Source organism: Aethalodelphis obliquidens, unplaced genomic scaffold (genome assembly GCF_003676395.1).
Source record: "Aethalodelphis obliquidens isolate GAN/ISIS:26980383/991018 unplaced genomic scaffold, ASM367639v1 scaffold24, whole genome shotgun sequence".
Classification (NCBI taxonomy): Eukaryota; Metazoa; Chordata; class Mammalia; order Artiodactyla; family Delphinidae; genus Aethalodelphis; species Aethalodelphis obliquidens.
Window position 1 is genome coordinate 8,660,557 of NW_020837968.1, and position 15,177 is coordinate 8,675,733.

General features: G+C 34.2%; 1 pseudogene; it reads right to left on the reverse strand.

The window, feature by feature from the left end:
- LOC113628642 (40S ribosomal protein SA pseudogene) overlaps positions 1–14,105 on the reverse strand; it is a 144,528-nt pseudogene extending 130,423 nt beyond the window's left edge.
- Positions 14,106–15,177: the final 1,072 nt, after the last annotated feature.

Sequence of the window (15,177 nt, forward strand, 5' to 3'; positions counted from 1 at the left end):
CTTTGAAAAAAAAATCACCTGTTCAGGGAAATGCAAAGAAAATAATATCTTGGAAGGGTAAACACGTATTCTCGTGTCTTCAGGGTAACATGAGCAATGCTGGCACACCATCAGTCCACTATCATACACACTACACAAATACATACATTTCCCTGAATGTAAAGTGCACGATAATCAAGCCAATCAGATCCAAAATACTCACTTGTAAAGACTGGATGGCAGAGATTTCCATCCAGCTTTGTAATCAGAGCAATTGGCGCTCTAAATTAGCAATGCGTGGAGTGTGAGTGCAGGGAGAAGGCATAAAGACCATAAAAACTAGGAAATTCCAAGTAGTGATCTGCACAGACAATAAAATTCATTCTAAGAAACATTAACAGTGTTTGAGGTAGTGCTTTTAAAATTTTTGGAAGCAGCCTCATGGTTTGAATGAGAGCTAATATTTTGAGATCCTGGATCTTTTGTTCTGAAAGCCAGCTGTTCATGCCATGGGTGAGGGAGGAATCTTTGACCCAAATAGTCCAAGATGGTAGAGCACGTAACACACGCACATGACACGAGACAGATGACAGTTTACTAGTCACATACACTCACAGCCTGGGGGAGGAGGACCCTGCATGCCACGCAGGGCCATATGGGGTTTCAACTCAGAGCAGAGTAAAGAAGCAGAGACTGTAGAAGGCAGGCTTTGTAGTAACAAGAGGATGGAGGGACCCTTGGTTGCCAATCATTCTGGCTTATTTGAATAATTCTGTGTGCTGGGAGGGAACTTACACCCACTACTCAAGGATAAGCAGAATCTGTGCCTGGTCCTCATAATAAAGGACGGGTGTTTGGCTAAAGTTTCTTCTCCAAGCAGTCAGAGAGGGGAGTGAGGAGGGGAACTGGTGGTTTGGCCATTTGGAGCCCACCTGATTTTTCCAGATGTCAAGGCCACACTTAACATCTTCTGACTCTTAACTTCAAGCCCTAATCCACATCTTTGAATAAATTAAAAAATATTAGGTAGTACTCTATATCATTCTCTTCTCATTTGGATCACTATATCCCTGGTGACTACTACCTGGAATATAATTAACCTACGTAGAAATTTTAGGTCCTAAAATCTGTGCTTACTTGGTTTATTCATTTTGGAAACATCATTTATTTCTGAATTAAAACCTAGTTTTATTTGATACTTATGTGAAATTCCCATTGTAAAAAGGTTGATATTAAAATTAAAGATATGTTTTACTATATCCAAACAGCAGATCTGTGAATTTATCATTAAACAGGTAAATACGGAAAAAATCACACATTTGGGTTTTAAAAGTCCAGTGGTTCACACTCAACACTGCTTCACCAAGAAGTTGGCCTCAGGTGGAATGAGGTAATGGCTATTCTATGTCCTCATTTTCTATAATGAAGCAATGCTTAACACTGTTGGTATATTATGGACATTTAGTCCTGCCTTTCAAAATCATTCTGCTACTTTAATTAATGTGACTTCTTTGTAAGACAATCAGATTTGAAATAGCACACTTCTTTGTAAATCATATATTATTTTAGTAAATTTTGATCTAAGATCTTAGAGTGATCCTTCAAAGTCATTCAAAAAAGCAAACATGTTTAGTGAGAACATTTAACATCGCTGTGTTAGACTCACTGCGATATTTTGGCATGCTACACTTCAGAAACCATTGAAGGCATGGGTGACTGTCCATGGTGTCCCATGTAAAAAATATACCTTCACTATGCTTTATGCATGAAAAAAATTTTAACTCAATATACACAAACATACACACCATTAAGTTATACCAGAAACATATTATTGCAAGGAAATTTCATTTTTAAAGGAAATAAAAATAGATTGTATTTGAAAGTTTATGAGTGTCTCACTACTAAAATATAAAGAGATAAGTATGTAAGTTAACTCCTCCAAATAAAATATCATCCTTGCAATTAACAATCTATCCACTAAGTATATCCTTCCAAATGAATTATATTATAATATTATTTTTAAAAGAATATATTACAGAATTCTGCCTGTAAAAAGTAACCATGCCCCTGTTGAAAACCACACTGACATTTACGTACTTCAAATGAGGCAGAATCCATACTACAATGTTAGTGTGGCAGAATATAGTCACACTGATATTACTAGTTTCTTGTGCTACAGTAAAAAAAAAAAAATCCTATGTAATTTTAAAGACAGAGCACATGATCTGAACCATAGTTTAATATAACTGGATGCAGGGTTTAAGAACTTTACTATGAAATTAAATTTGTGATATTATTTCAGGTGTCATGCTGATGATTATATGTAACACAAAAGTTAAATAACCTTAATAAATATTTATTATTGGCTCACGTAGTTGAAATACTCTTAAGTAAGGTGAGTTTCAGGCATGAATCAGTTAAGTGGTAGGATACTTTCATAACTGCTGTTCTCTGTGAGCTGCCTTATTCCTTTGATTTGCTCTTGGGAACTGAAACCGTGATGACTAGATTTCCTGCATACTTCTAGACGGAAAGGGGGAGCATCCTTCCAAGCCATAGGACCATTACCCTAATCTTTGCCCTTATCAGGCTGATTTATACTATATGGACATGGTTGAATCAATTATTCCAGCTGAAGAATTCCAGGTTCTCATTGACTTAAATTCAGAGTCTTTTTTTACATGATCACTTTGACCAGGGGAATGGCATTACCTTGAATGTGTAAGACCATCAAGGAACCTGGGAAGGGTCAAAATTAGATTAGATGAAGTGGAACTTGATGATAACCACAATGTCTACAATAATGGTGAAGTATTATGCCAGGAGTTTTCCAGGAAATGTAAAGTACAATTTTACCAAATATTAAGAACCAGAAAATTAAATACATATATATATATATACACACATATATATCACTAATCTATAACTGTGAATTTCCTTGTGGAATAAAACATCCTCCCCACACATTGGGGAAAATAAATTTGTTTTAACATGATGCTTTACATGACCAATATTATTAAAAGACAATTTTCTAGTTTTTTAAACATATGTTTCAAATGGAAAAAAGAATCTTACAGAAATTACCTTTTTATTATTGATTTTTCTGATAAAATAATACAAGTCCATTTAAAACAATATGGAAATATGGTAATCAGTAAAGAATAAAATTAATATCACTGTTAATTTTGACTTACAGTGTTCAATTTATCAATATAGTGGTATGTTTTACTTCAGTCTTTTTTCTATGTATATATAATAATAAAATTTTAAAAATGATTTTGGTATCACACTGTACAATATACCTTTTATCTCAAATTATGCTTTCTTCACTCATAGTATTAAGTTATGAGCATTTTAGGATAAAGAAGATGTGGCACATATATACAATGGAATATTACTCAGCCATAAAAAGTAATGAAATTGAGTTATTTGTAGTGAGGTGGATGGACCTAGAGTCTGTCATACAGAGTGAAGTAAGTTAGAAAGAGAAAAACAAATACCATATGCTAACACATATATATGGAATCTAAAAAAAAAAAAAGGTCATGAAAAACCTAGGGGCAAGACGGGAATAGAGATGCAGACCTACTAGAGAATGGACTTAAGGACACGGGGAGGGGGAAGGGTAAGCTGGGACAAAGTGAGAGAGTGGTAGTGTATATATGGACATATATACACTACCAAATGTAAAATAGATAGCTAGTGGGAAGCAGTCGCATAGCACAGGGAGATCAGCTCAGTGCTCTGTGAACAGCTAGAAGGGTGGGATAGGGAGCGGCGGGGAGGGAGGGTGATGCAAGAGGGAAGAGATATGGGGATATATGTATATGTATAACTGATTCACTTTGTTATAAAGCAGAAACTAACACACCACTGTAAAGCATTTATGCTCCAATAAAAACATTAGAAAAAAATTATGAGCCTTTTATATTGTCATTAAGTATTCTTCCTATGCCTGTTTAATCAATGCATGTTGCACTAGATGGATTTGCCATTGTATATTTAACCATTTTCCCTATTGTTTTGTCATCTCCCTTACTACTGAGAATAATATCGCAATGGATATCCTTACTCATAATCCTTTCTTCACATTCTTTATTTTTATTTTAGGATTTTTTTTCTTTGTAAATACTACCGTTACTTTAGGAATATGTGTTTCCTGTTTTACTGTTAATGTGTTGTCCCATCTTAATGAATACTTTAACCACTCTATTCTCACCTGTTCTGATTTTGATATATATCAACTGGATATATATCAATTTGATGTGGACACAACAAATATTATTTTGCAAATGCTTACAATTTTCTATGCTTCTGAGGTTGAAAACTAAAGGCAAAAATCTCATAAAAGACAAATATGTACCATAGAGGTTAGTGGATTGGAGGGAATAGCAAGGGAGGAGAGTGGGGGAGGGAGGCATTGGGAAGGAATGTGCTAATATTCTATAGTCCCCTGGAATATTATAACTTTTTGTGGAATATCATGGTTCAAACCAAGATTTGTTTTCTATATTTCTACCATATTCTTATACATAAAAATCTAGTTAAAGTATACTATTTTTATAAAAAGGGCATATTCTACAAGCATCCAAGTTTTGAAAACACTTTTTATATTTTATCAGAGTTTAAGTTTTTAAAATGATACATATGAAAATGAATTTTTTTTTGATGGACAAACTAGAAGTGATACAAAACAGAAGAAATTATTATTTTTATTTTATTTAACAAAATAATATTATCACTGGTTGCATTCTTATTTAGATGCTTTAAAAGAACCATGAGGATATGGCTTTAGAATATACAAAAAGGTTTTGTTTACATTTTGAATACATATTCTAGTCTAGTCATCTTTTGGGTGAGATTTAATACTTCATTCATTCTATGTGTTTGGATGAAGCAGTATAGTTTTATTCTTCTTCCTCTTTTGGTATCAAAATAGGATGACAGGATAAATAAAATACTTTGTTAAATTTCAAGAGAAAATTCAATATCTATTGTCATTTTGAATGGCAAGACATTTATCTTACAAGTTCATATGGTGAATTGAAAATGGAAAACAAGCCTGGTTACCAAATATGGATTTGTCAATTATGAGAAAGATACCCTAAAATATAAAGAAAAAGAATTGTAATTATCTATGTCCAATATGAAAATTAATCCATTCAAATTGCTTTTTTTGTTTCCCTGGTCTCCTGTCCTTCTGTCTGAATGAAGCAGGTACTTATAATTACATGCAGTAGTGCACAGGGTCCTCCTTCTCCCTGATACCAAGCTTTAATGAATTTCATTATTCTTTTTTAATTTACATACTCTTGCAGAATAAAGATTCCCAAATCATTAACTAATTTGATATGTCTGAAATACCAATTCAATTGTCTGGTCCCCTGAGATTTTCAAATATCTTGTTCAATCACCTCTTAACTTAGTTTCTTAATTAGATACACTGTGATGGATGGGATTTTATAGCATAGTCTCAGAGGGACAGCGAATCAGCCTAATTTTTATGACAATTTAGGAGACTTAGATTAAAAGTCATTTAAAACAATCAGTCAAAATATTGGGAAAAAATATTTAGGGTCCCATGAATAAGTGTGTAATTTATACAGATCTGAGGTAAGATAATAAATGTTAAGAATGCTAATCATATTCTGATAGTGAATAACAAATATTGCTGAATGAGATCTAAAAATATGTGGTTTTTTGGTTATAAGGAATAATGCTACTTTACAAAGATATATCAGGTTTATAGAGAAAAGAAGTAAGATATTAGGGATTATAATAAACAATACTGTGAAAATTGCTGAGACTTTCAAAGGCCCTATTTTTCTGCTATCCTCCACAGGGGCTAAAAAGAATATCATTTTTTTCTATGTCATTCCTTCTATTTTGATATTTACTTCTATGTAAGGTGAATATAAAATAATATGTCCATGTTAAGAAAACAAGATTGAATAAAAGAGGGACTTCTCTGGTGGCACAGTGATTAAGAATCTGCCTGCCAATTCACGGGACACGAGTTCAATCCCTGGTCTGGGAAGATCCCGCATGCCGTAGAGCAACTAAGCCCATGCGCCACAACTACTGAGCCTGCGCTCTAGAGCCCCCGAGCCACAACTACAGAGCCCATGTGTCACAACTACTGAAGCCTGCAAATGCCTAGAGCCCGTGCTCCACAACAAAGAGAAGCCACTGCAATGAGAAGCCTGCGCAATGCAGTGAAGAGTAGTCTCTGCTGGCCGCAACTAGAGAAAGCCTGTGTGCAACAACGAAAACCCGACGCAGCCAAAACTAAATTAATTAATTTAAATAAAAAAGATTGAATAAAAGAGTTCTATATGTGTTTTGCTAAAAGTTGTCTATATTTTATAATGGTAATATATGTGTAAGGTTTTGATATTCTGATATATATAAATATCAGAATTCTCTTTTATAGATCATATTTTAGAAAATTTGATTTAAACTTCTCAAGAATTTTTTGCATTTTAAAATGCTTAATTTATTTTTATTAATAAATTTAGTTCTGCCTAGTCACTGAGGGGAAAACATCAGGCTATATATAGTGTCACTTTCTACAAACTAATGAGTACAATGCACTTGAACGTTATGGTAATGACAATTTTAGAGAAATACTGGAAATATTAATTTCGTTATATTACGCCATTTTATAAGGACCTGGAAAGGACCAGGTACTCAAAAATTACGTGCTAAAAGAAAGTATTCTGAAGTACATTTTCATCATCAGGATGTTCACTAAACGGTGTATTTTCAGCCTGGCAAAGAATTGTAGTTGTGGTGAAATGATGCATTTATATTTCAAAAGCCAAAAGGATTAAAAACACAAAAGCAATTAAGTATTTAATATTCTCACACATATTGTATTTGGTGTAATATAACAACCTATAAACAATTTTTATAGTATGCATTATTCTCTATGTAACTTCAATATAAACTAATCTGTTTTAGGTGATACCTCAAGCAAGTGACGGCTTTTAAATTATAGCCAATAGACGAACTGTTTAGTTTAAGCATCTGAGGTTGGAATTTCCAGGAATGGCTTATTGGAATCTCTTGGATGAAAAAGGATGATGAGGTGGCAAGAACATTAAACTGGAATCAGGACTTAAGGTTTCGGTTATGGTTTTGCCCCTGAAATTTATAAAAATATATATTACATAGTAAAATACTTAAAAGAAAATCTACTGTATTAATTTTCCTGGAGAATCTAATAGCTAGAAATATTTTCATATGGGAAAATATCTAAATAAAATAAATATGTTTGCTATATTATCAATGATAGGTAATTTTTTGATGAGTATTTGCATAATTCTTTAGCTTACAGGTAAGATACAGATCACCATCTTTAAAAGATAGAAGTTTATATCTATATCTGTATATCTTCCTATTAAATCTTATCTACTTATCTATTCTTCTTATCTACTTCTCCATTTGAACGACCTTTTTGGCCAAGCCAATATATGGATGGACCTAGAGATTATTATAATAATAATATTGAAAGAAATAATATTTAAAGAAATATTGAAAGTTCACATGGAACGTAAGAGAAAGTCAACATAACACTGATTTCACAAATAGTGTCAGATCAGTTATTCCCATGTCAGATATCAATGACTTACTATACAAATTTAGAAAAGTGCTTAAATACTCTGGGACATCAGTTTCTTCACTTATCAAATGAAGTTATTGGCGAAACACTTTTCAGGCCCTTTCAATTTTCTAAAGCAAATTATTTAAGTGAAGAAAAATATAGCAAGATTGTATGAGTGCTGGCTGTCTTAATGTTACTAAATGACAGAGAGACCCATTAATGTCTTGGGAGATATTATCTCTAATTCCTCACTCAAGTCTTATTTTAGCATCATATTTTACTGTCTTTTCCATGGCTTCATGATAGGAGCAATGTACTTTTTTACAAGTTGACTTTGGGATTCATCATGTTACATGTTTGGGCCAGTGAAATACTATCAGGCATGATGAGAAAAGATTTGTTAAATATGCCCGGGAAAGATGGCCTGTTCTCTTGTGCTTCTGTAGCCTGCCATGAGAATAACATGTCTCAGATGGCCACCAGTCCAAAAAAAATGTGGAGTCACATGGAGCAGATTTGAATCCTGAAGGAAATTTGAAGCTAAAAGCAGCCAACCTATAGCCTGAGGCAGAACTGTATCACTAACTAGCAGTTCTGTATGTGAGAAAAATGCATGCTTGTTAGTTTAAGCCATTGATATTTCAGATAATGCAGCAAAACTTCCCAATCCATTATTTCCCTCTTCTCAATGTGACTAAATAGAAAATTAATACGAGGTTAGAATTCAATTAAAGAGAAAATTCTAAGTTTAAGTAAATTAGCGAAAACGGCAATGAAAGAAAATGGTGACACAAGGAGAATTTCTGCTTTTTACCATGAACTGACCATTAACTGGTACCAGATTTGTCCTTTACCATAAACTATTTACAAACTGAAAAACATGTATGAGATTACTCGCAACAAAAAACTGTGATTCCTAAGGGAAAAACATGCTAGGTGAATGCTACAATTTTGCCCTTTCTGCCTGAGCACACTTCCCAGATTCTACTGAAGGAGCAAGCAGAACATAGCATACTGCATTGATGAGGCGGAGATAGAAATCTGGGAAGGCAGAGGTGGCTGGAATGTGTGGGCCAAAGTGCCAGAGAAGATGTATTATGCAGAGCAAGAGCTCCAGAAATATACATATAGGTTTGCTAAAAACTTTAGCCGAATACTAACCTGCACATACATAGGGGTTTCCATAGACCAAAGTCAAAGGTCTCAGTAAACATTTGGGGAAATAAACAGTGGTCTCAGAATGTCACATCTTTGTATCAGGGCTAAATTATCCCTAAAACGAAGGTACGCTAGATCCATATTAACAAACTTTTTAAAAGGGTGTCAAGGAATCTGCTTGGATCTGCAAATAACATGAATGCCTGCTAAAACAAACTTAGGCACTCTTTAAAAGAATACAAAAATATCCAAATAATCAAAAACATAATATTCACCACATCTGACATTTAATAAAAAGTCCTACTCATGTAAAGAAGCAACAAATTAAGACCAAGAAAAAGCAGAAGTCATTTAATAGAATTATTCCTAAAATTGAGAAAGATGACAAAATTTGTACACAGACAGTTTAAAATAGCTATCATAAATATACTCAATGATTTAAAGGAAATTCTCAACATAATGAGGAGAGAAAAAAAATATAAAAAAAACTAAATGGAATTCATAAGAATTAAAACTATAATGTCTAAAATAAAAATTCACCGGATGTGATTAGTTCAGATTAGATAATTTTAAGCAGAAAAAATATAATACCAAAGACGAATTTGAATTTATACCAGTGGTTCGCAAAATTTTTGGTCTCAGGACACATTTATACATATAAAAGTAATTGAGGACCCCAAAGTGCTTTTATTTTGTAGATATCACCTTACACCTGTTAGGATGACAATTATTAAAAAACTAAAAGCTAATGTGTTGGAGAGGATTTGGAGAAATTGGAACCCTTGTGCACTGTTAGTGGAAATGTAAATTAGTGCAGCCATTAAAGAAAACAGTACAGAGGTGTCTCAAAATACTAAAAATAGACCTATCATATGATCTATCAACCTTACTTCGGGTTATACAACCAAAAGAATTGAAATCAGGATCTCAAAGAGATATCTGCACACCTGTGTCCATTGCAGTATTATTCATAATAGCCAACGTATGGAGACAACCTAAATGCCCATTGATGGAGGAATAAAGAAAATGTGGTATATTTCATACAATGAAAATATTATTAAGCTCTAAAAAGAAGGAAATCCTGCCTTATATGACAATATGAACGACCCTGGAAGACATTATGATAAGTGAGATAAGCCAGACACAGAATTCCACTGGCATGGTTCCACTTATAAGAGGAAGTTAAAATAGTCAAACTCATAGAAACAGAGAGTAGAATGATGGTTGCCAGGGGCTGGGGTGATGAAGAAATGGGAGGTTTCTGTTCAACTGGTATAAAGTTGCATCTAGGTAAGATGAACAAGTTCCAGAGATCTGCTGTACAACATAGTACCTACACTTAACAATACTGAGTTGTGCATTTAAAACTTTGGTAAGAAGACAGATCTCAAGTTAGTGTTCTTACCACAATAAAAAATAAAAACGGAACAAGTATTAATATGTATTTAACTGACTGAAAACAACAGTAAAATCAATCTATTGTTATCTCTAATGTAAAAAAATATTTAAATTAAAGAGAACTATATATATGAAATCATGAGAGAGAGAGGTTCAATGTTTTAGATTTTGAAAATTTCTGCAATATTTGTATAAATATAACTGGATTCTCAGATTTCTTTCTGCATTCAGTCCATGGTATTTTTCTAAGTTCAAGTATATGAAGAGAGGGCTTCCCTGGTGGTGCAGTGGTTAAGAATCTGCCTGCCACTGCCGGGGACACGGGTTTGAACCCTGGTCCGGGAAGATCCCATATGCCACGGAGCAGCTAAGCCCATGTGCCACAACTACTGAGCCTGCACTCTAGAGCCCGCGAGCCACAACTACTGAAGCCCACGTGCCTAGAGCACATGCTTTGCAACAAGAAGCCACCGCAATGAATAGACCACGCACCACAACGAAGAGTAGCCCCTGCTCACCGCAACTAGAGAAAGACCACACAGCTACAAAGACCCAGCACAGCCAAAAATTAAAAAAAAAATTAAAAAAAAAAAGTATATGAAGATAATCTGGTCTTTACACAGACAAGTAATTTGAAAAGTTAGGAGTATTTTAAAAGTCTTTTCAGATATTTGTAGATATTTTCTTTGATACAATGTCAAAACTTGGTAAGTGGTAGCTTCTTAGAAGTTAGTTTCAATAAGAAAACTGAAACCATATTCATGTATTTGTGTAATTTGTTACATTAAAATTCATTAGTCTATCTTGTACTTTGAATGGATCTTTTCCAGATGAATGGTTTTGTAACATCCTCCATTAACCATTTAAGAAAATATCAGTTTACAGAATTATGCAGAACTTCCAAATGTATGAAAAAATTACATTCAAAATGTGTAGTTTATAACATAAGTAGACATAAAATATATAATAACTATTTTCCAAAGGACAGGAAGGAGAACATTAAGGTATATTCTTGTAAGATTATACAATTTAAGTGTAGTGGCATAATATTTTTTGATGGTGAGAGAAGGACTGTAAACTTCATCTATAATTGTAGTTTTTTCTAGTTATCCTATCAGTTCTGTTAATTTTTACTTTAAGTAAAGTTTATCTATTAGATGCATTAAAATTAAGATTGTTATATCCTTCTCATAAATCACTCCCTCTGTCATAACATTCTCCTCTTTATCCGTGGTAATATTTCTTATCCTAAAATCTACCATGTCTACTATTAATGTTACTTCTCTAGGTATCTTATGAATAGGTTTGATATAATGTACCTTTTTCAATCCTTTTAGATTTAAACATATTCATTTTAAAAGTGGTTTTTATGTAGAAAACTTATAGCCTTTTTTCACCCATTATGATAATGTCTGCCTTGTTCCCTGAGTGTAGACCTTTTATATATAATACTGTTATCACCTGAGTTTAAATATACCAGGTGCTCTTTATTTCCTATTTCTGCCTTTGTTCTTTGATCCAGTTTTTGCTCCTTTCCTGCCTTTACTTGGGTTAATTTAATACTTTTTAGCATGGTACTTTTTTTGTTACTATTAGCTTAGTAATTATGTTTTTGTTTTTTTCTTTCTGTCATTGCTCTAGGTTTTACCAAATGTATTTTTTAAAGCAACTCATTTGCTAAATTTCAAATAAATATAATATAAATCAAAGACTAATAGTTATATCAAAGTTTAATTAATAATCAGAAAAATTTGTTTATAAATCATCTTTATTTGCACTACTTTTGTTCTGAGGAAGTTTTGTTCACTTTTTTTTATTATTACTCACTTTAGGAAATTATAGAAGCCTTGAAGTGCATATTTTTACAAATTTCAAATCAGTGTACCAATAAATACTCATTATATTTAAATAATTTTATTAATATGTAGACTTATTTTAATACTTCTACTTTCTGTCAAATTAATTTTTTTAATGACATGTTTTTCCCTAAGTCTATTCCAAATGAAATTCATTTTATTCTAAGTAAAACTCTACCAAATTATGCAGTAACTTTCTGACAACTTTATCTGGGGCTGACAATGAGGTAATCGTTGTAGCAAACATCAAAAACTACTTTGGACCTGAACTCAAGTGACAGACCAAGCTTGTGTGAATCCAGACCAAAGCTGTGCTCAGATCTGTATAATTTAAAGATATAAGAGCTAGCGATTAGAGACTGAAAGAATAAGAATAACTCAACCTGAATTAAACTGGAACACAGAAAGTGACATTAACAGCACAGAATTAGAAGGCAGAGTGAATGCTAAACAAAGACTTTTCAGCATTGTCAAGAAAGTCACTGAAATATTCTCTCTGTGGGATATTTGTAGCAATAGCTAACCTTGTACTAATGGAATAACAATGCATAAAAGCCATAAAAAAAGAACAAAAGGTGCAACTTACCAGAAGATATATGCTCAGTATGCAAAACCCAAGTAAAAATACAGCCTTGAGTACGTGCTTCAGAAGATAGCCCATCAATCTGTGAACTGAGAAAAAAAGCAAATAATTCAGAGAGTATTTCTTTTAAGAGGTAAAACAAAGTCACAAGAAAAAGAACTTCTTTTGCTACTATTTCCATATGAAATACTGTGGAAAGAAACCAAAAAATAGAAAACTTTTACAATTTACATATTAATAAGAGATATACCTCTAGCTACTTAGGTCTTTATATTTTATAAAGAGTTCATTTTTTTTTAAATAGAGCAGCAAGATATCACGTGTGAAATACGAGTAAGATATATCACTTTCTTTAAACGTTTCTTTAAACGTGGAAAAAACAAACTAAAACGTAGCTAAGATCATAAGAATTAGCAAATTATTTGTATAAATGTTGAATTTCTTTTATGAAATGGGCATTATCATGAATACCTTTATGTATTACCTGCAAATGAAAAGTGGAAGCTTACTGCCAACTGGTGACCCAAGCTGGTTTCTAACGTAGTTGAATTCACTGCATAATTTATAAATTGTTTTAGAGACTATTTATTTTCCATCCCTTTTATTTCCATTTTCTGGGTTAGAGTCTGCAGAAGAACAGCTGCGGACCACTCAGCGGTTGCTCCTCCCATTCCGTGGCCTGAGCAGTGGCAGCTGCAGCCCATCTTCAGTGGCATCTTCACTGACCGCTGTGCACTGTGGTTCTCAGTGGGGAACTGCTGGGCAGCCACAGAGGTCGCCTGCCGCCTTCAGACCAGGCTGCCACCTCGGGTTGAGCAGCAGTAAATTCAGGAGCTGGAGCAGTCCGTTCACTCTGAATTCCTTCTTGGTCACAGCCTTCTCAGCTGAGACCTGCCCTTCCTTTACCACCTGTTGAGGATCTTCACACAAGTCGAGAGTAGGCGGGACTCCCGCAGGTGCTCACGGGAGAGGGAACCGCGCATGCGCAGAACTTCCTCGGTCAGCGTCCGTCAATCACGTCAGACCCGCAGAGTGAGCTCCCGGTTGTTGCAGAGATGGCGGTGTACACAGAGCCCAGAGACTGGTTTGTGTTACACGGAGCAGTGGTAGGCAGGTTCACAGAAGATGCCTCTCATGCCGGTGGTCAGGCCTGGTGTCGGGAACCACCACGAGTCGCGGCTCCCGGAAGCCTGCCGGGCTCCAGTGAGTGAGGTTCCAGGAACGAGATGACCAGCAGTAGGAGTGGCGGCCATGGCAGCAGCAAACCTCGGCACAGCTCTCTGGCTGGTCTTCCTGGAGGTTATGATACTGACATCAGCCAGGTTTTCAACGGCAGTGATGGCAGGAGCGGACGGCAGAAGCTTCTCCCAGGTTCTCTTCAGATTTAGAGGTAACGCCATCACTTTTCCTTCTTAGATAACTGTGCGATTTGGAAGTCAAGGTTGGTGCCACCTAAGTGGGTTCCTGCTGCAAGGAATTTGAGGACATCCTCCTTCATTTGCAGGACATCAAAAGCTCTGGACATTGTGAAAGTTTCCCTTTAAGTTATGCTGGGAACCCAGAAAAATGCTGTATGGATCTCTCTCTGGGTAGCATGGAAAAGCTTAGAAATCTAATTTTGGAAGCCCCCATATACAAAGCTAAAGGACAAACCACAGACTGGGAAAATACACCTGCAATACATATAACAACAACAAAAAAGTATTCATATCAAGAACATAAATAGAACTACTACAGGAGAGAAAAAAAACACGATTATAAAAATGGTATATGGGGTGCTTGTGTGCTGTGTGTAACTCTTAGAAGAAAGAAATGGGTGGGTCTCAGGGCTAAGGGTGTTTTGTTAGGTGCTAAACAAAGTTCCAAGTTCCAACACACTTCCTATTTTTCCTACAGCATTTCTAGGATTAGGGGAAGGGACATTTATAAATATATTTGAAAAATATGAATAATCTAATAAGCATAGAAATGAATAAGCAGTTTACACACAAATTAACATAATGATGCATAAATTCATATGTAATTAAGTGAATGCAAGCCAAAATAGCATTATACAATTTTGCAAACATTTAAAAATATTAATGTGTAGTTCAACCTTTGTAAAAAATTATCAGAATAATTAAAATGTGTGAAAGATAAAATTTCATATATTTCCTGCCCTATCAGTTCCATAGCTGGGAATGTCCTATTTTCATATGTGCAAAGAAATATATAAAACAAGTTTATTTCAGCAGAGTTGTTATTAGCCAAAAAAGAAACAACTTAATTTATTCTATAAAATTCTATGCAGATATTCTATGTAACCGTTGCAAGTAATTTAAAAATCATAAAAACAACAAAATAAAGTATTTCAATGAAATGAGGAGTATATTATTATAGTCCTGTTAGAAATCATTTTGCCAAAGATGTTCAGAGCTAGGTTAAGAAACCTGGTTTGGAGGGTAATGTTTTTATTCAATATGCCTTCATTCATTTACTCTTATGAGATTAAAAGTAATACATTTGACCCTTGAACAACACGAGCTTGAACTGCTCAGGTACACTTATATGCAGATTTATTTCAATAAGTATCGTACTTGTATTTTCATTTTACAGAT